The following is a 26,775-nucleotide window of genomic DNA, read 5'->3' as shown; positions in this document are numbered from 1 at the left end:
ATAACAATAAAAATAAATAGCAAACCAAGACATGAGATTTTGCTACAGGTGTTCGACATATCAACCGTCTTCTATTTTGGACAGACGGGGCCGTTTTTGAACATTTCTCGCGGAATTCATTAACTCAGTAGGGGTGAAAGATGCCCTCTCATAATTGCTAAGTATTTCTAATTCTTGTCTAGATTTTACGGAAGAATAAGGAACCTTTATTCTTCCACAAATATATCCATAGGATTAGATTATTATCTAATAATCGCTTGGATTTCCATGGGCACTAAGTCAGGCGGCCTCGACGGCCAACGGCTGGGATCTTGGTTAGCTATTCAATTATTCTTGAAATTGGCTGCAAAAATTTGCTGATAACTTCAGCGTTCAGAGGCGGTGCGTCGTCTTGCTGAAAAATATGTTTTCGAGTTCCATTAAGGGCATATCATCAATAAGGGGTCCAAAGCCTACTAGTTAACAGTGGCGAACTTTTAAAAATTCTGTATTTCGAAGGGGGATTATAACAAAATATCAAGTGTGCTATATAGTGTTATATTATAATTTTTGGAAAGGTAATTTTAAATTCTTTTCAGTTAATTAAAAATATATAGGGTGTCCCAAATAAAATATCAATTTTTTTGTTGATAACTCTTAAATTATTAATTTTAAACAAATTATACTTCAACCATTAAATTCTACGTAAAAAGGTGCTTTGAAAATGTTTTCATAGAAATACAAAATTTTCCATAGCAAAAAAGTTACAGCGATTTATTAAAAATGCACATTTTTGAAAAAAAAACCGTAAGTCCGAAACAGTAACAGATATTGCTGTGCGGTTTTCACCATCATGTTTTTGACCCACCCTGTACAAGGCAAATATACTGAAGGTGGTTTGCCATTGCCTTCCTTGAGGTGGCGGCTCGTTGGTCGCTCTATTTAGATAAATAAACATTTTTATTTAAATAAATAAAGCGACCCTACTGGCTGGGGATCGAACCCAGGACCTTCCGCTCCGCAGATCGACACACTAACGCTGGAGCTACGGCCGGCCACTGTGTTCAGTTAAATTAATTAATTTCATGGTAATAATTAAGGGAGCAGAACTACCTTGATGAAAAATGTTTTATCATTTATGACCCTTTGGCCCGTGTCCAACACTATTATTCGTAAGCAAGTGCATATCGAGGCTGTTGCGGATCTATGTTTGGAAGGGTTTGTATATTTCCAGAACAGGTTTTCTTGATATACCTATTTTATAAAATTATTAAAAATAATATTTTACTTTATTAACTCTATTGGCTTTCGTTTGTTCGTTCAGTCAAGCATACATGCAGGTTCTAAAATAAATTTCAAGGTCTTTCAACCTTTTTTAGTTGATTCATACGGTATTCCATCTAATTTTTTTCTCGTCAGTGTCGACTTGTTGCTCAATGATTTGGATCGGCGACGCTGCCGTAGCAGCTTTATGAATGAAGAAGATACGGTGAATCAGAAGAAAGCGGGACGTTTCATAAATTTAACTGTATATTAAACTAGCATTGATCAACAATATCGATATCGATTTTAAGTCCATACTCTTGTACCATACAAATGAAAGTTTTACGACAAGCACTTATTTTTTCAAATTTTTAGTTATAATATAATTCTCAAGAAAAGACACTAAATCTATACTAATACATAAAATCCTTAAGTGACTGACTCACTGATTAATCACGATCCTGCTCAAACCACTCAGAAGCTCAATTTTGGCATACAGGTTGATTCTAGGGTATAGAGGTTCGATAAGAAAGCATTTTTCGAAATTCCAGTTCCAAGGGGGTGAAACCACTCCACCCTCAAATATTACAATATTTTTTATTTAAAAAACGATCAAGTTTCCGAAAAAAACGCTTAAATACGTGTATTTTATTTTGATTTTTACATATTTTAAGATTTTTTAAAAATGTATACAGGGTGTTTTGAAAAATCTGGTCATTGATTAATCACGATCCTGCTTAGAGCGCTTGATGTAAAAAGCTGATTTTTGGAAAATGGATTGACTTTAGGGTGTAGAGGTTCGATAAGAAGGGATTTTTCGAAACTCGAATTCTAAGGGGGTGAAACCACCCCTCAAATATTAGAATATTTTTTATTTAAAATCCGGTGAGTTTTTCATTTTGAGTTTTTTGAGTTTTTTATTTTAAAATCCGGTATATTTTATTTTTATTTTTTTTTATTGTTGTCGATCCAATAATATATAATTTTTAAAAAAAGAACACATTATATATTTTATTTTGTTGTTTTACATATTTTAAGATTTTTAAAAAAATTATATAGGGTGTTTCATAAAATATGACCATTGAGTAATCACGATTCTGCTTAAACTGCTTGACGTTTAAAGCTGATTTTTGGCAAACGGATTGACTGTGGGGTGTAGAGGTTCGATAAAGGAGGGGTTTCTCGAATTCTAAGAGGGTGAAAACGCCCCTCAAATATTACAATATTTGTTATTTGTCACGGTTAAAACGGTCAATCTTTCCGGAAAACGCTTGGACACGCATAATTTATTTTGTTTTTTTACATATTTTGAATTTTTTTAAGAATGGAGGATGTTCCAAAAAGTTGGGTAATTGATTAACCACGATTCTGCTTAAACTGCTTGACGTAAAAAGCTGATTTTTGGCAAAAAGGATTTTTCGAAAGTCAAATTCCAACGAGATGAAACTACCCCTTAAATTTTTTTTATACATTTCAACATTTTTCGCAAATTTAGAGAGAGCGTTTAAACAAAAATATGTCTATTAGACGAACCCTGCAAAAACTCTGCAAGAAAATTTTATTCAGTTTGTGTGTTAATGGAAATTCTTGCTTTGCTGAATCATCACTGTTACAAATGAATAATTCGACGCGAACGAAGTCGCGGGTACACGCTAGTAGTTGCATAAAATTTTATACATTAACAAAAAATAAAAAAAATATTTTATACATTAACGATATTATACGATATATTAGAATGAACGCAGAACTGCTTCAAAACATTAAAAATTCAGAAGATAGCATGTATTAGAAATGGACGCCATTATTTTAAGCAATTATTATAATAGCATGCAGTCAAGAAGTGAAGGGTGTGTCAAGAAGAAGGGTGTGTGAAGTGTTGTCAAGAATTGCCGTTAAGTAAAGTGTTATTAAGAGTTAAGTGCGGTTTTAAGATTGATAAATGGAAATCATAAAAAAGAAAGCTTTGCAATTATATCGATCTGCTATCAGGATATCCTTTTTTAATTTTCGGTATTTTTTTTCTCTTAATCTTTTCATTTATTTTGTGTTTTGGGTAAGATGCAAACTGGTAGAAAACAAAATTATTGAGCAAGTATCACAGTTCAGATACCTAGGAATATAAATATGTCGCTCTACCATGATCGAGAGAAAAATCTGAGAAGCCAGATGAACAGAGCAACGGCCATGTCAGGATGTCTGTGACAAATAGTGTGGACAAACCCCTTCATGTGAACAGACAGCAAAATTAAAATTTGTAAGACCTGCATCAGACCAATAATGACATATGGCATAGAAATCCGAGAGGAACCAAACAAAACCAAAAGCATGTTAAGAGTCGCTGAAATGAAGAACCTAAGAACCATAATGGGAAAGACTAGAAGAGACAGAACTAGAAATACAAATATCAGACAACAATGTGGAATACAGGATGTAGTGAGATGGGGTAGGCAAAGAAAAAGACAATGGTTCGCACACGTAAAACGCATGGAGGAAAACAGGCTACCACACATAGCTCTTTAAGGGAAACCCATGGGTAAGAGACAGCCGGGAAAACCTCCAAAAAGATGGAAATCCAGTTGGCAGTCCATCTCCCAAGAATGCCCAGAGGCAACCTTAAAATTAACAGATCGAAAGATCTCAAATAAGTAAAAAACGAAGAAGAATTTATTTTGTGGAATGTGGGAAGTAGGACCACTGGCGATCACCCATTTAAAAGAAATAACGGACCATTCTAGCAAAATCTCTTGGGTGTTGTGTAATAATAAGTACTTTTAAGTATTTCTATAGCGAATGGTTCTGATGAACTTCCAATCGAGCTTCTCAAACTAATAGATGATGAAGCCATTGAAATTTTGGTTAATCTTTTTAATGTTATATACACTACGGGCATTATATCAAAGGACTGGTTAATGTCTAGTTTTGTACCGTTGCCCAAGAATGTTTCGACCATCGAACAATTGCCCTGATGAGTCACACACTGAAAGTGTTTTTGAGAATTATTTATAATAGAATTTTTGCTAAGGTGGACTCAGAAATCAGTAACAACCAAGTAGGGTTTAGAAGAGGCATGGGCACGAGAGAGGCTCTGGTTAGCATAAATGTGTTAGCAAAGAGGTATATTGATATGAATCGGGACCTGTATGTGTGTTTTATAGATTCTGAGAAGGCTTTCGATAAAGTTCAACATCATAGACTAATTGAAATACTTAAAGGCATGAATATCGATAGCCGAGATATCAGGATAACAGTAAACCTTTATTGGGGCCAGACAGCAAAGGTTATAGTGGACGATCAACTTTCTGATGATATAAGGATTCTGAGCGGCGTTCGTCAAGAATGTAGACTTTCTCCGCTATTGTTTAATATATATAGCGAATCAATTTTCCGGGAGGTCTTGACTAGTAGAAAGGAGGGCATCACTATTAATGGGCAGGTCTTAAATAATATGTGGTTCGCGGACGATACCGACCTTATAGCAGACAACGTGGAGGGTCTGCAAACAGTTCTACAAAGACTAAACAACACGTGTAGAGTCTATGGCCTGAAAATGAACCTTAGCAAAACTAAATTTATGATAATCACTAAGAGAGAAGAGTCCAAGCCAATGTTCTAATAGATGATACATCTATGGAGAGAATACAAAAATATAAATATCTAGGCAGTTGGTTGACCGAGAACTTGGATCAATCAGCAGAAATTGAAATAGCCAGAGCATCCTTTGTTAAACTCAAAAAATGTATCTTGAGTGGAGACATCAACTTAAAGCTTAAATTAAGGATGCTAAGGGGTTACATATTTGCAACTCTACTCTATGGTTCAGAGGCTTGGATACTTAAAAAGGCCGAAATGGAGAAGCTTGAGGCATTCGAAAGATGGTGTTATCGGCGTATGCTGAGGATTGCATGGACTGACAAGGTTACAAATGTAGAACTGCGACACAAAATTCAGAAGGACGAAGAGGTGATTAACACCCTTAAAAAGAGAAAACTTGAGTACTTTGGACACATAATAAGAGGACCTAAATATGCCCTGCTGCATAACATAATAGGAGAAAAGATAAAGGACAGAAGGAGCTATATAAGCAAGAAGAAGAACATCATGGCTCAAAAATTTAGGAGAATGGTTTGGAATGACTTCAAACCAGTTATTCAGAGCAGCCCTTAACAAAGTTAGAGTTGCCATGATGATTTCCAACCTCCATTAGGAGATGGAACCCAAAGAGAAGTATTTCTAGTCGATATGGCAACAGTGAAGCGACGAAGAAGCTGAAATCCGGGCAAATGTTGCATTTTTTTAAATTTTCAAAGTTAAATAACTCGGTTATTTTTAATTTATTTTAAAAATGGTAAAGAGAAAATATGTTTCTTTTGGATAGATCTACCACCCCTTAAAATACTTATTGCTGGAACACCTTGTTTTTTTTTAATTCCAAATTACGCAAGACTAAACAGGTGTCAACGTATCCCGGGAAAGTCCATTCTAAGATAGCGAAAAGATCATGGGGACATTTTTCGAGCGATCGACGACATGTCAAGCGTTCGATCGAAATCCAATCCCGATCGGCGACTATCCGTTACGCGCCCGTAACATAAGCCGCGCATTTGCTGCTTCGCCGGTTCGCAATCGGCTCTATTCGTTCTACTACTAACCGCAATTTTTAACGCCAACTGTATATTTTATTGTAAAAGTCGATTGAACGAGCGCGCGGGAGACGGAAAAATGAATAGGCCGAATACCTCGCGATCGGGTGCGAGCAGTTGGAAGCGGTAGCCATTAAGCTGGCTTTTTTTCGACTTTATTTAACACCGTGAAAAGTTGTTGTAGAATGAAAGCGGAAGCACATTATTTTCATGCAGTAGTAGCCCAAAAGATCATAATACAAATTAATTTACTTTATCTTTCACAGGTAGTTGTAGTTAGTAAGATAAGAGACGAAAACGCTCAATAACAGTATCGTTGAGGAAGAGGCTTGCTTCGAGGTGGTTGTCGTCCTGATCCACTGCGACCTTCGGTTCTCTTCTGATCCTTAGGTTACATTCTCCAGTTCTATCCTCTTCAAAAGTCTAGTAAGATAGAGGAGACTGAGCCCTTTATGCCAATGGCCTATCTTTGCCTATTATAGAGAACCGAACATTTGCCAGACATAAAATATGTACTGTCGTTTCCTCTTCAGGTTGATAGAGTCTGCACATGACTCCGTCCGTCAATCCCATTAGCTTTAGGCATCTACTCAGCTTTGCTTTGTAGATTTTGTTTAGCAGATCTGCTGTGAATTTTGGCGAATGTTCAAATATGACCTGTCTCTACCCTGGTGAATTGCTCCACTAATATAGAGATTTATTGGCCACCCATCGTTTTGCGATCATTCTCGTGACGTCGCAGATTGGTTCCGGTCCATGAATGGCATTGATGAGCCTAGGTTGGGCATTTCATCTGCCTTTTCGATTGTAGTAAAATATAAGCTGCAGGTCGGCAATATTTCCGTTCCATTGTAGTGAAAATGAAATCTTCGATCTTAACCGAAACCGTGCTCCGGTAAGCAAGGTTTCGTAGTTTTGTAGTAAAATATAAGCTGGCAGGTCGGCAATATTTCCGTTCCATTATAGTGAAAATGAAATCTTCGATCTTAACCGAAACCTTGCTTACCGGAAATTTTTAAATACTTTTGTAGTAATAATTACAAATACGCTCTTAACCAATACTACATATTACAGATAAATACCTCGTATAATTCAGCAAAATTTCCAGGTATTCTCTTGACGCTAACTAATATTTGTAGCGAAGAAATGAGTAAATGTAGCAAAATGTGAGTTGCATTTGCTTGATTACCACTACATATTTGTAGTAAATGCGAATACTATAATCTTGAATCTGGGCTTTGTCGTAATTCACCTTCCTCTCCATTTTACTAGACTGGCTCTCGACTACATTAAAAACCATTATATTATTTGCTCTAGCATTTCTTTCCTGAAATAAAGTTTCTTTTCTAGTTGCCTATTACAGAGATCAAGATCATCACTGAGTTGCCTAATTTTATCCTCTAATTATTCTATCTTCTCATCTTTTCTGCGTTGTATTTCTCTAATATCGTCTAGAGCGTTTATGAGACTAGAGCGTTTTTTGATCAAACAGTAAGCTCACAACACACGACATGACCAAATGAATATCTTTGTTGCCAGGCCCGTTCCTGGGTTATCTGGCGCCTACGTGCAGCATTCTTTGGTGCGTCCTTTTTATATTTAAATCAATTATATATTTTAATCTTAATCTCAAAAATTTAAAGAATTTATATTCTGCGAGAAAAACAAGCAAAACCACAAAAATATTTAGTAACAAAAATAGTACCCTAAAGAAAAAAACTGACCCATTTTGTATGAAATAAATAAGAACAATAAACTAAAAATCGGAAATAATATACATGCACTGATTTCTTTCGAAAATCGACAACTATGAAACTAGGATCCCGTCCTCGACACAAACGGTAATAATAAAAATAATAAACGGCCGACATAAACGGCGAAACAAGCCCTATAACATAGGATAGAACATTTTCATGAACAGTGCTTTCCAAAAAATCAATAAAATGAAAAATATACGAAATAATATACATGCACTGATTTCTGTAAAATCGACAACTATGAAACTGTGATCCCTTCCCTGACACAAACGGTATATTGTGAGACAGGAAATGTAGAGAGAAACCAGCCCTATAACATAGGATACAACATTTTAATGAACAGTGCTTTCCATAAAATCAATAAAATGAAAAATATACGAAATAATATACATGTACTGATTTCTTTCGAAAATCGACAACTATGAAACTATGATCCCTTCCCCGACACAAACGGTATATTGTGAGACAGGAAATTGTAGAGCGAAACAAGCCCTATAACATAGGATAGAATATTTTAATGAACAGTGCTTTCCAAAAAATCAATAAAATGAAAAATATACGAAATAATATACATGCACTGATTTCTGTAAAATCGACAACTATGAAACTGTGATACCTTCCCCGACACAAACGGTATATTGTAAGACGGGAAATGTAGAGAGAAACAAGCCCTATGATATAGGATACAACATTTTAATGAACAGTGCTTTCCATAAAATCAATAAAATGAAAAATATACGAAATAATATACATGCACTGATTTCTGTAAAATCGACAACTATGAAACTGTGATCCCTTCCCCGACACAAACGGTATATTGTGAGACAGGAAATGTAGAGAGAAACAAGCCCTATAACATAGGATACAACATTTTAATGAACAGTGCTTTCCATAAAATCAATAAAATGAAAAAATATACGAAATAATATACATGTACTGATTTCTTTCGAAAATCGGCAACTATGAAACTGTGATCCCTTCCCGACACAAACGGTATATTGTGAGACAGGAAATGTAGAGAGAAACAAGCCCTATAACATAGGATACAACATTTTAATGAACAGTGCTTTCCATAAAATCAATAAAATGAAAAATATACGAAATAATATACATGTACTGATTTCTTTCGAAAATCGACAACTATGAAACTATGATCCCTTCCCCGACACAAACGGTATATTGTGAGACAGGAAATTGTAGAGCGAAACAAGCCCTATAACATAGGATAGAATATTTTAATGAACAGTGCTCTCCATAAAATCAATAAAATGAAAAATATACGAAATAATATACATGCACTGATTTCTGTAAAATCGACAACTATGAAACTGTGATCCCTTCCCCGACACAAACGGTATATTGTAAGACGGGAAATGTAGAGAGAAACAAGCCCTATGACATAGGATACAACATTTTAATGAACAGTGCTTTCCATAAAATCAATAAAATGAAAAATATACGAAATAATATACATGCACTGATTTCTGTAAAATCGACAACTATGAAACTGTGATCCCTTCCCCGACACAAACGGTATATTGTAAGACGGGAAATGTAGAGAGAAACAAGCCCTATGACATAGGATACAACATTTTAATGAACAGTGCTTTCCATAAAATCAATAAAATGAAAAATATACGAAATAATATACATGCACTGATTTCTGTAAAATCGATAACTATGAAACTGTGATCCCTTCCCCGACACAAACGGTATATTGTGAGACAGGAAATGTAGAGAGAAACAAGCCCTATAACATAGGATACAACATTTTAATGAACAGTGCTTTCCATAAAATCAATAAAATGAAAAATATACGAAATAATATACATGTACTGATTTCTTTCGAAAATCGGCAACTATGAAACTGTGATCCCTTCCCCGACACAAACGGTATATTGTGAGACAGGAAATGTAGAGAGAAACAAGCCCTATAACATAGGATACAACATTTTAATGAACAGTGCTTTCCATAAAATCAATAAAATGAAAAATATACGAAATAATATACATGTACTGATTTCTTTCGAAAATCGGCAACTATGAAACTATGATCCCTTCACCGACACAAACGGTATATTGTGAGACAGGAAATTGTAGAGCGAAACAAGCCCTATAACATAGGATAGAATATTTTAATGAACAGTGCTTTCCATAAAATCAATAAAATGAAAAATATACGAAATAATATACATGTACTGATTTCTTTCGAAAATCGGCAACTATGAAACTGTGATCCCTTTCCCGACACAAACGGTATATTGTGAGACAGGAAATGTAGAGAGAAACAAGCCCTATAACATAGGATACAACATTTTAATGAACAGTGCTTTCCATAAAATCAATAAAATGAAAAATATACGAAATAATATACATGTACTGATTTCTTTCGAAAATCGACAACTATGAAACTGTGATCCCTTCCCCGACACAAACGGTATATTGTGAGATGGGAAATGTAGAGAGAAACAAGCCCTATAACATAGGATACAACATTTTAATGAACAATGCTTTCCATAAAATGAATAAAATGAAAAATAAATAGATGAGATCAATGTGTTGCCGGCAGATTGCCCTAGACTTGTTTATTCAGTGCGGCCGACGCAAAAAAAACGCTAAGCAAACTTTATCCTATGATGTATGTTTAAGTATTTGTTTATTAACAAGAAAGCGCATCGGTTTTACTAGTATCTTGTTACAAAGTACTGATTGTGGTACTGATTGAAACTTCGATTTTGCGCCCCCAAAATGATGCGCCTACGTGCGTGCACGCACTGCACGCTCGCCAGGAACGACCCTGTTTGTTGCTCGTGTTTGCTTTCTTCAACAAATTTTCCATTTGGTTTTTTATATTAACCTCACTTTTATCGATACTAACAGATTCATTGTATCCGAAAACTGCGACGATGACTTAGATCTCGCTGCGTTACTATTGCTAGATGCCGAAGCGGAAATTTCAGATGCATTTTTGCATTGATGCGTCGCTGACGACTCCAAATATTTGTTTATTTATATATATTTGTTTATTTCCCTCCTTTTATTTATATTGATTCCTAAACTCAGATTTTTTATTCTATTTACATTCTCACTTAATGAGTCATATTTTTTCGAAATTCTGCAACTATTTTCTCATATTTCACTTTTCCAAGACCGGGACATCCACTGTGGACTAATGATGGGCATTACGATTCTTTTTACTGAATCGAATCACACGATTCAATTTCTCATACTGAATCGACACAATTTACGTTTCATAAAAATCGTAACCGGCACTACCGGCGATAATTTGGTTCGACAATTATTTAAGGGACCAGAAAAAGAAATATACAGTTTTTTCAGTTTTTCAACACTTTACGGCACTGGTGTAACTGGATTGATTATTTTACCAATAATATTAAATTATCAATCCAATTCATATACAGGGTGCTACAAATTCGAGGTACGAGCATTGGTATCTCGGTAACCGTAATAGATACGAACATGGTTAAATTTGGGTAAAGTTGCGTATTGAGATGTTCACCAAGATGCCATCAAAAAAGTTTTAAAAATTTCAAGGGTTGCTGAGTTTTTTGGAAAAAACGGATTTTTTTGAAAACCAATTTTATTTTTTCCTGTCTGAAAATTAGAAAAATAATTACACATTCTCATAGCCACTTTATTAGGGCTATCTGACAGTATTTTTAAATTTTCAAATTAACTGACAATTTGTAAGATACAGAAGCCAACTTAATTTTTTTGAGTACGAACCTGCATTTTTTATTTCAGACTTTGAAAGAACTCGGTCTCCTGAATACAACGATATGCTACACTTGATACATTTTTTTTTGTTTTGGTACCTTAACAGCAACAAAACTATTTAATTATTATTTACAATAATTTCTAGTCCGACTCTGGTTTCTTAAATTATTTAATCTGATTAAATTCACCGCAACCATACTGATCAGCGTTAATTAACATTGAACAAGGAAAATGGAGCCAATTGGAAGATTCAAATAAATAATATCCTTAATATCCAATTGTGAATTTGAAATCTCAGTGTGCGATCTAATAATATGCATAATATTAATATCGGTAGTTATTATAATTAAATCAACTTCTACACACTAGTTTCTAATGTTCTACATGTTTAACCCTCCCTATTGCACAAATTTATTTTTCGTTCAATTTTATTTATAGCTCTTTGAACTTTCTTCTTATACTTAATGTATTTTGTACTCTTTATTGTAAATGTTGAGATGAATTGATTTCACTTTTACAAATGACGTAAAGTAATTTAACCCCTTGGCGATAGGTCTAGAAACCTCGCTGGACATTGTACTGCTCTACCATTTCCAATCCATTTTCCGGGAAAATGATTTGATTGTTTATATTATATTTATATTAATTATTTTATATTAATTTATTGCATTTGATTTTCCGTATTCAATGTTTTACTCCACGTCATTGTTAAGTCTGAATGCTAACCAATATTGTAACGATGAATAGATTAAATATTAAGCAAAAACAGAGCCGGACTTGAAATTAGTTTAAATAAATTGTGTTAAAATATCCAAACAAAAAAGAAGATTAAGTGTGGCATATCATTGTACTCAGGAGACCGAGTTCTTTCAAAATCTGAAATAAAAAATGCAGATCCGTATTTAAAAAAATCAAGTTGGCCTCTGTATCTCACAAATGTACTCTAGTAAAGTGACTATGAGAATGTGCAATTAGTTTTTTGATTTTCTAAAAAGTAACGACAGGAAAAAATAAAATTGATTTTCAAAAAAATCAGTTTTTTCCAAAAAACTCAGCAATCCTTGAAGTTTTTTGACGGCATCTTGGTGAACATCTCAAAGCGCAACTTTGCCCCAATTTAACCATGTTCGTATCTATTACGGTTACCGAGATACCAATGCTCGTACCTCGAATTTGTAGCACCCTGTATACTATTTATTAGACTTTTTAATACCAATTTAATATTTTTAGAGCAATATTTCAATTCCGATTTAATAATTATAATAAATAGTATATAATACCGGATGATCGAAAAAAATGGCGTTCAGTTGGCTTGGAAATGAACATCGATGACATTCTGACCCGATTCAATTCTCACGATTCTTTTTTACGGCTCATCGTTCAAATCATTTGGATCCGTGCTGGCCGCGATTGAATTGAACGAACCGTATTGTAAACAATGAATCAAGTTTCACCACCCTTTGATCGACTGCTCGCATTGTGATCCGATTCAAATTCTCACAACTTTTTTTTACGGCTCATCGTTCAAATGTTAGGATCCGTGCTGGCCACGATTCAACTGAACGAACCGTATTCTAGGTAGTGAATCGAATCTCACGATTCATTTTTAATAATCGTTCAAATGAACAACTCGTTTAATCTTTGTCCACTTCTACTGTGGACCCAAGCACAACATGTAGCGCACACAGTTGAGGTTTGATTTGCCTTTACAGCACGATCACAAATCTAGCTCGCAAAATCAATAATCACAAATCTAGCCAGTAGATCTTCAAAAAAAAAACTGGAAGAAACGGTAGAAGCGGTAATATGCACTATTTATTATTTCTCTTTGTTCTTATAACCATAAAATACATTTTAGCAAGTCTATTTTGTGCTATTTTTAAAATTTTTCCAAACATTGGTCTAGATTCATAACAAAACAATGGTATCACTTAAAAATAGCTCAGCAGAGTGTTTCGAAAAAAAAGAAAAATAACGAACTAAAAACAATATTATACGATACTTTTAGTGCGCAGTGTACTAAGCAAAAAGTCGGATTCGGTGCTAAATTAAAGCTTTGTAAAAAATTGATCGAGTTTGGTGTTCTGATGACTGCTGGCATGATAAGAGAATAGGCGTAGTAGAGATGAGCAGAAAATCGCAAACTGCGATTTAATCGCAGCGATTGTAAATTCGCAATCGCAACCTGCGATTGAAACATCTATCTGCCGATTTTGGATTTTTAGGCTACCGATATTACACCAGTTGCGACTTGCAAGCAAGAGCTGCGAACGAAAGTCACAGCATTGCGATTTTCGTCCGCACCGGCGCAGCGGCGGCGGTGCGTTGACACGGCACTGAGCGGGCGAACGAAGAGCTGGGAATAAAAATCGCAAGTGCGATTCTCGTTCGCACCGGCCGGCGGCGCCGCGTCGTCCACACGGCAGTGGGCAGGCGAACGAGGAGCTGAACGAAAATCGCAGCTCATCGCAGCCAGCATTGCGATTGCGATTTTCAATGGCACCGGCGCGGCGCTGCGCTGCATCGGGAGTGGGCACGCCAACGAAGAGCGGCGAACGAAAATCGCTATATGGATACTTTTTTCAGCCCTTTTTATTTATTACATTTTGTTATATATTATATTATTATAAACATTTTTATAACAATCCATAATATAATATAATTTTCTGAGTATTAACTAACAGTTGTGGATCGACTTCTATGTTAATTTAAATACATCCTTTACAAATACAATCAGTTTTTTTCATTTTAGAGAAATTTCAAATATAATAAAATGTGATATTGTCCTTTTATTTATCTAAAAGTTCGAAAGTTTGCACTTGCACTGGACTGGTCGTATGAAAGCCGTCATCGTGTCGGCTTCTTTTGAGTTACATATACAGGGTGTCCCAGAAATAAGTGCAAATATTTTAAGGGGTGGTAGATCTCGATAAAAGAAACATATTTTCTATTTATCGTTTTTCAAATAAGTCCAAAATAACGGAGTTATTTTACTTTGAAAATTACCAAAAAAAAAAAATTGCTAAAATTTTGAGATTCTCTGGATCTTTTCTGGATTTTCCTTCTTGCAAATTTAATGTAATACCTATGTTGCCATATTATCAAGAAATTATGTTTTTTAACTAAAAACTTAAAAAATTTCCAAAAAATTTTTCAAAAAATTTCTCTTTTACTTATTTCTGGGACACCCTGTATAAGGAAAATGTTTTTAAAAGAAAAAAAGATAAAATAAACAGGTTTTTTTCTAGTTATCTGTAAGGTTGGCGGCAACCTTTTTTATAATAAATTTTTCGTTATTATACCGACAGACTGTCGAAAAGCACATTCGAATATGTTGAACATTTTATGCATTTTTAATTTCCCTTTTAAATTTATTTGTTCTGTTCTAATCAAAAATGTTTAAAAAAAGGAAACTAAGTTAATTGTGGATTTTTTTTGACAATTGATGAAAATATTAAGTGCAATATGTTTGCAGCAAAAATATAAAAAATAAGCACTATAAATTTTAAAAGGTACATGGCATCGAAACACCCAACAGTTTCCTTGTAAGTTTTTATAAAAAAATGATTCCGCTATTTATTCTGTTTTTTATTGAACATTTTGGGATTGAGCTTCCCAGTTTACAGCGTACCAATTTAAAAATATCAAAATCGCAATCGCAGGTTTCAGTCGCAGCGATTTATAAATCACAATCGCAGTTTCAACTGCGATTGGAAAATCGCAGTTTTGCTCATCTCTAAGGCGTAGTAGGCGACAGGCGGATACTCAAAAACAAGAGAAGATGACCGCTGGTTCTGAATAGGCTATGGGTCATATTTTATTTATAAGTTGAGTATTGTACAATGGAAATATTCAAACCCGTCTATAGCCGTTTTTCAACATATTCAATTTCTTTTTTATTTTGATTTCTTTTTCAGTTTTATCATTTTTTAAACTTAGTATAAAACAATAAAATATTATTTCGTGCAGAACCATTCTTCTCTTAAACTGCATTTCTTTAAGACAGCCACCGACATTGCTTTTTCGTTAAGGCCTCGTACACAGGGCCCGACAGACAAGGCGATCGTTTTGCACATCATTCAGAATCTATTCTAGCGGGTCTTTTTTGTGGGATAATGTGCCGTGAAGTCTACTACTCGAATGTAAGCGGTCCCATTTTCGATCCATTGACCAAAGAAAGCCAGCCGGCCGTTCGACACGAGGAAAAAAACGATTGAATCCGAACATCGAAACCGCCGTGTAAATAATTAAAAAATTACCGGACTATGCTAGTTTCATCGTCGATAGTTGCGCCACGGCTTAAAACGATTTCCGGTTTCAGGTTGATTTTTTAATCGAAAAAGTGGAATTTACATTTGATGTTACAGTAAGCCTGACGATTTTCTTTGCTCGTTTGGCATTAGTCAACAAATCATTTTGATTTGTTTTGAATTAGTAGCAACTGATTGGTTTTAAGAAACACAGAGAAAAGTGTACTGAGAATTTGTTACCTACTTATATATATACCGGGTGTTGCATCGTCGAACGGGACACAGGAAATCCCATGTAAATTTTAATGGGGTCAATTATTGGCTTCCCTAATTATTTTAGAGAATAATTCTATTAAGGTTTATTGAAGAGCACTAAAACCCACATTCAAAAGAATAACTTTTGATATTTTTGATTAGCTCGTTTACGAGTTATCCCCGATTTCTTTTTAAATATTTCTCCTTTCTTATGGCCCTGTATTTACTTATGAGCACCAGTTAAGGTAAAAGATAACTGTCAAATGAAGTTGTCATTTCAGAAATTTACCTATTTAGTGCTTTATTATTGAAAACTCATTCCTACATCGGAAGTCTTAAAGATGTATTTATAAATACAAATTAATATGAATTAAAGAAAAATAAAGTAATCAATTACAAGGTTAATTATAGTATTATTACAATATTCAATAACTTATTAATTTAGGTACTATTAAATTGTTAGAACTTTAGGATTTAAGAAGATGTTTAAATATTACAACTAAACTTCCTGATTTTCCCTAGCGGCATCATGTAAAGCAGGTAAAATATGATTTTCGAGTAGTTCCAAACAATATTCTGCATTTAAATTTCGCGTAAGAAATAATGGCCCGATAATATTGTGTCCGAATATCCCTGCCCAAACATTTACTTTCTGTAGATATTGCGTCCTTGTTTCGACAAACCTGTGTTGGTTTTCTTTGTTCCAATATCTATAATTTTGAACATTGGGTTCATTATTTAAGGTAAACGTGCATTCGTCAGTGAAACATATGTTTTCTTAAAAATTCCCTATCCGTGTTTGCTCTCTCCATCATATCAAAACAAAACGCCTGCCGCCGTATTTCATCCCCATCTCGTAGCTCTTGGTGCTTTTCATATTTGAAGGAATAGTATTTATGTCGTTTCAAAATTCGAAACGCTGTAGTGTGATCTATTCCTATTTCATCCTCAAGTTTCCTTGTCCTGATTTTCCACGCACAATAAAACTTCCAATCGGTATCATTTCTTGCATCTTCTCTTTGTTCCTGCCTTACATCTGCAGTTATTTATTAGGGTACCTTTGGTCTCAAATCTCTGGATATTCCTTGCGATTGTAGACTTTCCAGGTATCGGTCTATTCGGATACAGAGCAGCAAACATGTCCGACACCTTTTGATAACTATTTCCTTGATAATACCCTTGATTATGTATAAATAGATGTACAATGAGGGCTTAGTACAAGCCCGTCTTCTAGGTGGCACCTTGCCCGTTCTGAATTTTTGTATTCCCCTACGATTTTCTTTGAGGGGAATCCGTTAAACCCGCCCATCGTTCAAAAATGGAAGGGCGCGAGGTCACATCTATTGGGCTACTTATTAGCACGTTTCACGCATGTTTTACGAAAATAGCTTTATCCTTGTTTGTTTCAACTGTGACAAGAAAAAAGGAAAAAAAAGTCATATTCGTTTCTAAATTCGGCAGTTTTGTTTATCTTTCTGGACTTCTGATTTCGTTTCGTTTAGGTTATGTCTTAAAAAATAATTATTTATAAGCTTTTGAGTTGAAATATACCTTAATGCATATCTAAATAATTAAAAAAAATAATTTTTTCGTCCCTCGCGAAGAAACGAAACAGTATTTTTGAATATTTGGATTACAAACTATTATTTTATGAGTTTTATGTGTTGTGTTTACGTGATGTGTAATGTGTATTTTGTACCTGCTGGATAATATTTTGAAACATATTTAATTAAACAAAAAGCATCTGTATTACAGGTGAGTAAATTCCAAAGACATCTAAATAAAAGGAGACGAAACAATTTACATTTTACCGCGATCAGGAACCGTGTTGCACAAAAATCGATGATGCCAATTTTAAGTGACCGGTGGTAGATTTCGGCTGATTACGGTTTGAGTTCTAAATGCTATTGTCATTACAAGGTCATTAGACTAAATATTTGTGTAGATATATAATTTTAATTATAATACATTAATTATACTAGGATTATACCTTTGAAATTATTATTAGTTTTCTAATTAAATTATATTAAAATTACTATTAAAATATATTGGGAAATTACTAAAGACAATCCGGCATCGCTACGGATTAATTTTTACTACGAATTGTCGGAATCTGTAGAAATTACGCTGACATTTGACGTATTCATTCAACTTTTGTCCAACGGAGCATTGTTGCGAGTTTTCTGCGACCGTTGGAAGTGTTTATGGATTTCGGACAACTTTCGAATAATTATTAGTGTTTATTGCAAAGAAAACTATTTAAAGTAGTTTTTTAACTATCTACAATGGTTCGCCAGTGCATAGTTTGTTAAAAGGTGGACTATTCTAACTCCTGATTGATATTTGGACGGTAAGTGTTATTACATTTTTTTACCTTTAGCAATGCCTTTACAGTAGCGTATCTAAGTACTTTTAGTTATAAGTAGATTATTACAAAAATACGTATATTTTCTTATTTGCTGGCGTTTTTGATTGTGAAATTAGACTTATCCTTAGTTAGACCTCAGGCAAAACCTTGGCAAAACCGATCTACGTTTTAAGTCAATTATTTTATGTATTTGTCCATTTTGCTGTTACAGTTGGTGGTAAAAAATGCTCAGGGGTAATACTGGCTCAATGCCTTCTATTAAAAGATCAGCCTGCGGGCGAGATTTATGACGTCACGCTAGTTAGATATAACGGATTAATAAATATGTTGTAGAATACATGGAAAACATAATTATTCCTCAGATTTTTGGTTTGTATTTTAAAAATGATATAGTTTAAATGAAATATACATAATATACAGTTAATAACTACAACATATATACCTATTTATAGTAATAAATACTTTGGCAAATAAACTATGAACCATACAAATGCAGCAAATGTTTTACAATGTACAAATAATGTATAGGTACATAAGATAATGGGTAAAATGTAAATATATTTTAAATTTTGGGGTTTGAAAATCGATCTAATTTAACAAAAAACATTTAATATCTACTAATAGTGATGTATTATTATTTGCATTCACAAAATTTATATGTATATTTTTGCAAGTATCAATGTTCGAAAAATTATATTTACAAATAATACAATATTATCTAAAAAAGGCGTCAGCGATGGCTATGAAATGAAGATCGCTGGCATTTTATATGTTAAATTATTCTAAAATTTTCGATTTTCTTGGGATTTTTAGGTTCGGAAAAACGCTGATTAAGTTTTCATTTGGGTTTCATTATTTTTATTTGGTTTAAAAAAACGTTTCCGGCTAACTATAGCCTTCACAGTGTTGTGTCATATGAGAAAAATAGTGTCGAATATAATCCAAAAATTAAATATACAATATAATTCACACCTCATAATGTTTACTGCAATTAATAAACTAATATAAACTTATCAAAAGATGATGACCATATTTTTTTAATAAATTATTATTCTTAACACTAAAATTATCTACATTGACTATGGAGTACGCAGTAAACATTATGTGCGTGGTGTGAATATTTTATATGCAATTTTTGGATTATATTCGACACTATTTTTTTCATATGACACAACACTGATGGAGGCTATAATGTTAGCCGAACCGTTTTTTTTTTTAAACCAAATAAAAATAATGAAAAACCAAATGAAAAATCAATCAGCGTTTTTCCCGAACCTAAATTCCAAGAAAATCAAAAAATTTAGAATATTTAGAATCAAGGTTCAAGAATATCAAATTTTCCAAGATTGTAAAATTCTAGTTAATTATTTTATGTGTACAGTTATTTAGGGAATGGCATCGATGTTCATTCCAAGCCAACTAGACGCCGATTTTTTTCGATGATACGGTATAATTCTTACGTAAAATGTAAATAACATTAGACCAATTAAAACAAAGAAATATGAATTTCTTAGTATTTTTAGTAACACCTTTATTCTTAAAACTTAATTTTGTATTATGCAAATATACCAATTTTATTGTTATTTTATTCATATTGTATTCAGCCATCACTTAAATATTTGATATTAATTTGGTATTATAAATAATCAATACTATTCATTAAAAATTACTGAACAAATATATGTTATGCTTAACATACATTATATATTATCAAACAAAAACACATTCTTCTTTTAAACTGTATCAGTCTTGTCTTTACAAAAATCTTTTTAAAATTTGAACTCAAAATAATAATCTTTTTCATGATCTCTAATACACATATTCTTTATTTTCCCTAGATCATAATACCTACTTACGTGTTTGAATCTATCGAAGCTGAACCAGCAACACTTGGAGTGGAGATTCCACAATATGAATAAAATAAACATAATTGTCCAGTTTTCATTAATACCATCATGGGAGAATATTATTTTAAATTTATTAAAGATATTTTCAATAAAATTCTCTTGATTTATAACTCGTACCCACTTTTCTTGCTCTTCCGGACACTTTAGGCTGCCTAGTATAATAACTATCCTTAGTAACCATCCTTTCCACCAGGAACACAACAAAGATGAGGCATAGCACCAATAACACACTCCACTTAAGCTTTATTGATGAATTGTTAGAGTCTTAAAAACACACACAAAAAATCACGATAAGTAAAAAATGTATGGGCACTTTTAGGTTAAATCACTTGCACAACGTGTAATTTTTAAAATTTCTATTTTTTTTTGTGCGAAACCGAGAGTGACCATATATCTGGTAGTAGTTTATGTCACTTCAACACCAAAATAATTAGTTTTTTGCACTACAATAATAAATAATACCAAAAATCAAAGAGTTAAAACCAAAAATCAACCGACAAAATATGAAACGGAATCTAACCCAATATCTAAGTATGTACAGCTGATGAAGTAAACAAAAGTCCGCCCGCAGGCTGATCTTTTAATAGAAGGCACTGACTGGCTGTTCTCAACTTAACATTTAAAAACCTTTTTTATATTATATATCTAAGTGCCAACTAACATTCGAAACCGCTATAAATATCTTAAAAATTGTGTATGTTATGGCTAATATCTGTTGAAATAAAACAGCTGTTGCTGTTATAGGTAGTTAATACCTGAAATTTGAACACGATTTGAACATCAAAATTATTCAGTTATATTCTATATTAACTATGTACCTTATTATGGCTAAAGCAGTGCTTAGTATGCTAAATTAGTATGACAAAATTAGCTAATGTTCAACTAAAGACATTTAATTTTATAATTACTTCAGACTTTGGCTAGATAATTTCCACATTTCTCCCCCAATGTTGAAAGAAAACTGTTTTTGCAATCTAAATATTAATATTATTGAACTCTAGTTAACATTAGCAGGTTTTAGATATTAACCGTAACACATGATTGATCTATTATTTATTTATTATAAAAAATTCTATAAGTAATTATATAATAGGAAAGGTTTAGATATAGGTATTCAAAATTCAAATTAAAAAAGTTAATAAAATAAATAAAATTATAATGATGCTTCAGTACTTAAAAAATATGCACTGTTTTGAATAATAATGATAAGCCTTACTTATGATAATTCTTTACTCTTTCATTTATGATATTTTTTTTTTTAGTTTTGGAACCCTTTACACTTTTACCCACACTTACCTATACACCCATACACACGCACACAATTCACAGACGAGTACATAGCTGGTGTTTTAAATAGAGGAAAATAAACCTTGGAAAATTTTTCCTTTAGGTTAATTTTTCCTTTTTTTTACCGCATATTTTTATTATTTTACATATATTATTAAATAGATTTATAATACTTAATATGTATGTGTTGCATATGTAACCAATAGTACTTTTGTAGCGTTCCTATAATTACTGAGCTTAGACAATGATCGATTTCACTCTTGAATTTGAAAAATCAAACTAATGTGTGTCCAAATTTGTTCTGATGATTTTGATAAGAGCAATATTATGATCGCCGAATTAACTGATCGAAGGCAAATAAGACCAAATTCTGAGCCTCAAATAGATAGTACCATTTTTGCTGGGGCTTTATCATACAGGTAAAAAGCAGTCAAATACATTTTAACAGTTAATAAATAAGTATTGTACTAATATTAGTATTTACTCTAGGTTTTCTTCTAGTTTGTACCGCCACCCAAAAAATGTTTTAGGTAAATGAACCTCCAGACCAGCTGAGGGACTAGAGAAGGTCCCTACCTAGTCCCGCGATTGGCAGTTTGGCTGGCCCCTCAAATTTGTAAGAACATTGATACATTTTATACATGTATTTTAATATTGATAATTAATTAAAATTCACAGGATTTTGCCTAAAATCATACAAGATAAACTAGCCCTTCTCAAGAAGCCCTTCCCTCAAAACAACAGAAACGGCATTGGAAAAAGAAGTTGGAATTAACCAGTATGTGCTCTTTGTAAGTGTATTCTGGATGTTTGACTGACAAGGCTTAAAAGCTCTTGTATTTTTAACAGAATGGGAATATAGCTGTATTCATAACAAAGTAATATATATAATATAATAATAATATAAAATGCTAATGTTTATCTGTGTCGTCTCTACTGAAGTAACGACTTGCTCTAGAAAGTTGCTTTTTTTACTAAAAGATAGCTAATTGGCTCATCGCCGGATTTTTTATTTTTCATTTAATTAAAAAAAATAATAAGTATTTTTTTTTCCTGATGTCGTGGCGGATGCGCCAGGCTTCAACTAGTATGTAATATATTTTAAATGAAATACTCTCATTATAACTATTATTGTCAAGTAGTGTACTGTGCCTTATTGAATACAGGTGTACACCCTCTTGCGAAGTATTTACTTTTTAACATACAGGGTGTCACAATGTAAGTTTAATTTTGACATATCCAGGTATTTCTTTAAAAAAATAGAGACGCGAAATTTCGTAGACACAATTTTTGCGGTAAAAAATCTAAATACATTCTTAATCATACTTTTGACGTAACTATAGTAGACGGGATACTTTGACACATTGAGCTTTTTCAAAATAACATTTTTTCTGCTTTTGTTTGCCATCTTAATTATTTAAAAATTGACATCTCTATCTTTCTCGCAGAAAAGGGGACACTTTGTTTATGTCATTAGCAGTAATAGATTTCAAGGAAGCTGTTATAATATCTAATAGAACAATATAACGTAATATAACATTACTAATATCACTTTGTATCTTATTAATTAAGCACTTTATGGGTTTACTTCCCTATCTTAATTTTTATAAAAATACGAGACTTTATCGGTCGAATATCCAGAAACCCTGTATAATTAACATAGCTATCTTTTATTTTATATGTTTTGTCAAGGATATGTTATTTGGAATTATTTTCCACATTATAAGATCATAAACTACATAATTTTTGCCATAGTGTTGGTTTTTGTTTACATATATTTTCTATGAGTGAGCTTTTGTTTTGCACTAGAAAACATTCTCGCTTAATGATAAATTTAATACTATAGAAGGAAATTATTAGTATTTAGGAAAAAATTAAAAACGAAAATAGGTTTTATTGAAAAATTAATTATTAATGTTTTTTTGTTTGTTTACAGCATAGTAAGACAATCCTCATCTTCTGATCTCTCAATAGTTGGATATTTATTATCTCAAGAAAGTCGTCAAAGTATCAGAAAAAGGTAAAAATTACCTCTACATTATATACAAGGTGGTGCCTCTCCTACGACGCGGAGGCTCCAAAGAGAACGGTGGTTTTTATCGTTAATGTAATTTTGGGAGCATATGTAGGATAATGGAAAGCATTTTATAGAAATATCAAGAGTTCTGCGCGGTGTCCCCAAAGTTATGCATCAAAGTTTTTTTTTTGTAATGGAACACCTATATATTAATTGATTTTCGGATTCTAGGAAAGAAATAAAAGTGAGTTTCGTTAAAGAAGCATATGTCTAAAATGTAAGGCTTGTCATATTTCACATTTGGTGAAAATAATGAATAAACTTTAAATTTCAATAACAGCTACCTAGATGGAAATTTACTCATTGTATATTTAACCAAATTAAAATTTGACCTTAAGCATTCTATTAATTGATGAATGCACACTGCAATTAAAAGATCGGAATAGTATTCTGGGTGTTCAAATAAAAGGGAACTTGCTGTGTTCATTTCAAATAAAAGGGAATAAAATTACATTTTAGTCCAATAATGAAATTCACCTTTATTTTTCTCATAGAATCCGAAAATCAAATAATATATAAGGTGTCCCATTCCAAAAAACAAAACTTTGTTGTGTAACTTTTTTGGCGACACCCTGTAGAACTCCATATTTTAAAAAAACACATATTTTATCACATTTATATGTTTAAATGCTCTAAATTAACCTACATATACTCCCAAAATTTAATTTCAATACAAACTCTTTCTCCTTGGTAGCATTTAAGAGGCGCCACCCTGTATCTTAAGTAAAATTGTGCATAAGTTATTTTAATTTCAGAAAGAAGTATGTTAATGAGGCATTATAATGATATTATGTAGAAATTTAAGTCTTGTAAAAATTTGGAAACAAAGAAAATGAAAAATACATACTTTACAAATAGGTCTTAGAAGATTGAAAAATAAAATAATATCAATGAAAAATCTTTGATAAGTGTATCAACTGAATTGACCATTCAGGTATGAATATAGATATGCAGGGTGACATTTTAAAAACATAATGGTTATAAGTCAAAGTAAAGTAATATATGTGAGGATCCAAAAAAATATAAAAATCAAGTAAAAATCGCCAAAAGCAATTTCTAATAATTGAAGCTGTATCTCTTACTGTTTCTGAGATCCCAGTGCTTGTAATTATTATCTTGGACACACTATTTTTTGTATATATTTGAGTGGCGTGCGGAGGGGAACTATAATAATGTTAAGTTATCAGCCATTTAATAATTTAGTCCTACAGCCATTATGTCAAAATCTGTCCCCAAGATTCGTTAACAAGTTTTAAATTTAGTTCTGGTCTAATTTTGTGAATGATACACTAATCCATATGACAGTGGCATAAATACGATTAATGGAAGGTTCTAATTTCCATGACAAGGCCAGGTCTAAATTTTAAAACCCTTTAGTGAATTTGGATGTGTCTAAAAAGACTAATAATAATATTATAGAGATATAACATTAATAGAGATAATATATGTTTTTTTAGGCTTCCTTAGCTGAACCAGTACAAAGTATTTTTGAAAGAATGTTAAAAGGACCTGCCACACAAAAATCCAATCTTCTGCTACTATCCTTTGCTTTTTAACATTGTCATTTTATTCGCCGAAAACATAGAATTTATAAGGGATACATAAACTGGCCCAGAGTTTTCTTAGGAGGCCTCTAAATTCCATTTAGTTTTCAACAATATTTTTGATATTTTTAACTCTCAGAATGGATTTACAAAATATTCATATAAAAAAATTATCAAAAATATAAGAACAACATACTTTTTAATAATTTTGAAATAATTAAATTGTATATTATTGGACTTACTTTAAAAGAAAGGTCAACCATAGTCACAAAGAAAAACGGGATTTTTGGGCTTTCTAATTTGTATGGAAAGCTTACAACGTATGTATAAATACTATGTAAAAGAAAATCAATTATTGAAATATATTTTGACTAACTGGTGGAGGTCCACGTATACAAAAAGCAAAAACGGAAGATAATAATATATTCAATTAATGTAAAAATGAGAAGAGCATTGTGGGATTAAAAAACATGATGGTGATAGATTGTCTAAAACTAATAGGAGTACTGGTATTGTAAGTACTAACCTTTCATTGTGTTTTTGAATTTTTTATTACTTTGAAGAGAATTCAATATATTTAGATATTTTTTCAGTCTCAAAACAAAACTGATGGTTACAAAGAAACAGAAGAAAAGGGATGATACTAATTTACTAGACAAAAGGCTGTTCTTTTGTAATATGGAGATGGGCAAAATTCAAAGTAGTAGTATTCAAAACAGAGAAGAACATAAGCTAAAGAAAAAAAGGGTTGTTAGACATTGAAATAAAAAAAGAACAGTAAAGTTCTCAAAGAGAACTTATTTAATAATTTTAATTAGTGTTTATATTGTCATGTAAAAAATGTAATATATGTTATTTCTGAATAAAAGACATTTAATAATGATATTTTATAGAAATTAATACTCAAGAGATTTAATAACAACATAAAAACATGTTTAGAATAAGTTAAAAAAAAATATTGCCCTAATCTTTCAAACTAATTATTATTTCTCTTCTTATTAATTTGGTCCATATTTATTTCATCTAACGGCGGCAGCTCTTGTTCAGGCATCATTCTGGCTGTATTGTGTAGCACATTGAAACAACAAAATCTAAAAATTTAAGTACATACATTAAATTTTTTAAATTTTGTTCTATAATTAAACAGATAATATTTTTCTTAACTCACTGTTGTGCAACAATAACTGACATTGTGTTTTGTAATTTTGGTCTTATACCATAAAACACATATTGGAAAGTGGCGTTTCCATATAACGATAATTCTGAAACATTTCTTCAGCTCTATTTCTGCATATATCCCCTCAATGCATATGCAATCTCACCTTATAACAGATAATAAAATAATTTAATAGAGTATATGAACCCTTTGAATATTATCACATTTAATTTTAAAAAATTTCTTTCAGTTCATCTTATTCGTAATATATTTCTAAATTGAATACCTACTCAAATATTTAAGGAATATATTTTATATAAATGATCTAACAGAAGTAAATATACGGACCACTAACCAAGCAGGATTTAATTTGAAAAGTCACCAGTCCCCAAGCGGGTCCTTAATGTCCAAAAATGGTGGCTTCATGCACAGACCCATGCCAACAAGCAATCAAGTCTATAGTTTTAAGACTAGCATTTCCAGTAATTTAAATGTTGGGGAAAATAATGCTTTTCTATTTCTAATACCTCTCCATCAATACCCCCTGTAAAGTA

General features: G+C 32.4%; 1 protein-coding gene and 2 long non-coding RNA genes across 4 annotated transcripts in view; all 3 read left to right on the top strand.

The window, feature by feature from the left end:
• LOC115879254 (runt-related transcription factor 3-like) overlaps positions 1 to 26,775 on the top strand; it is a 274,009-nt gene that overhangs the window by 157,790 nt on the left and 89,444 nt on the right. The window lies entirely within an intron of this gene.
• On the top strand, positions 24,414 to 25,060 carry LOC115879256. The gene is made up of 2 exons (XR_004049682.1): positions 24,414 to 24,455; positions 24,979 to 25,060. It is a non-coding gene; the product is annotated as an uncharacterized LOC115879256 (long non-coding RNA).
• On the top strand, positions 25,078 to 25,950 carry LOC115879255. Its single transcript, XR_004049681.1, has 2 exons — positions 25,078 to 25,579; positions 25,659 to 25,950. It is a non-coding gene; the product is annotated as an uncharacterized LOC115879255 (long non-coding RNA).

Source organism: Sitophilus oryzae, unplaced genomic scaffold (assembly GCF_002938485.1).
Source record: "Sitophilus oryzae breed Bouriz unplaced genomic scaffold, Soryzae_2.0 scaffold_1576_pilon_pilon, whole genome shotgun sequence".
NCBI lineage: Eukaryota > Metazoa > Arthropoda > Insecta > Coleoptera > Curculionidae > Sitophilus > Sitophilus oryzae.
The sequence above is the reverse complement of the archived record's forward strand: the minus strand, read 5'-3'. Positions and strand labels throughout refer to the sequence as shown.